This window comes from Microtus ochrogaster, linkage group LG4 (genome assembly GCF_000317375.1).
Source record: "Microtus ochrogaster isolate Prairie Vole_2 linkage group LG4, MicOch1.0, whole genome shotgun sequence".
Classification (NCBI taxonomy): Eukaryota; Metazoa; Chordata; class Mammalia; order Rodentia; family Cricetidae; genus Microtus; species Microtus ochrogaster.
Genome location: NC_022030.1, coordinates 3087618 through 3088834, shown reverse-complemented (window position 1 = coordinate 3088834; position 1217 = coordinate 3087618).

The following is a 1217-nucleotide window of genomic DNA, read 5'->3' as shown; positions in this document are numbered from 1 at the left end:
GTTAATATTCAGGAGGAAGGGCATGACTTTTTCTGACCGTATTCCTTTAGTCCACAGTAAGGTTGCACTCAGTCCTCATGAATGACACTAACTACATTAACGAGCCAGATACCAGAGTCTTACCTTCAGACCCCCCACGACAGTAGAAAGTTCAGTTGAGAAGCCACTCCTATCATTGAACTCTGGTTTTCTCCACATGTGGGGACCATATGGGATTTGTCCATTTATCCTGCTCTTCTCAGAAGCAGCTCCAACTGAAGGGTGTCAACATGGGTCATGAACCAACCATTTCTCAGTCCCCAAGAACTACTCCAGAAGTCATTTTCCTCTTTGACTCCTTCAGACCGTGGATGCTTGTGGCATTTCCCATCATGCCAAGGAGTCTCAGCTCTTCTTGTTCCGCAGATTCTTCATCTGTAATGTGTCACCCTGAAGGCACTGATGAAGTATTGCCAGCCATCGCTCATTAATGAATCATAACCCCGGCAAACACTTCTGTGTGTCATTTTTGAGTAGTCTCTATTAACCAGATGCAAAATTAATCCACTGAAGTCAGCTAATTCTGAGATGACTCTGCTTCCACTTAGCTGGTCATAATTATTTCCTGCTGGGAGAGCATTACTTTCACTAAATGTGAAACTTTTCTTGGGATTTCCTATACTGGTAACCATGTCCTGTTATATAAAGCACAACATCGATGTGATCTAAATTTAAAGTATTAATGAGGGTCCTCCAAATTCTGACTCTTTCTCTCTCTCCTGTTGTTTATTTGGAAATAGTCAAACATTTCAGTGTTTACAAAATGGTATTTGGTTTCTAAACTATCATCCAAATAAGTTGTTCTCATGAACAACCTAATGTAGCTAAAAACCACATGACTAATCTTATCCAACATGATTTCACGGATAGATGACGGGTGAGAAAAAGTTCACTCCTAACAGCCAGAGATTGTGGCCCCCATTGCCAGATCCCTCCTCTCCTTCTGTGAAGATATACCCTCCTTTCATCTATGCAGTAATCAAACAGTAAGATTGCTATATCTTAGTGCATGACACTGAGCTACTGTGGCAGAGTATCTACAGCAAAATACATCCATTTCTCACAGTTCTAAAGACAGAGAAGTGAAGACTGGAGGAACTGGTAAGGGCATCTCCCCACCTCACAGATGTCCTCCTTGCTCAGATATTCTTTAGGATGGCCAAACAGGGCTTTCCCTC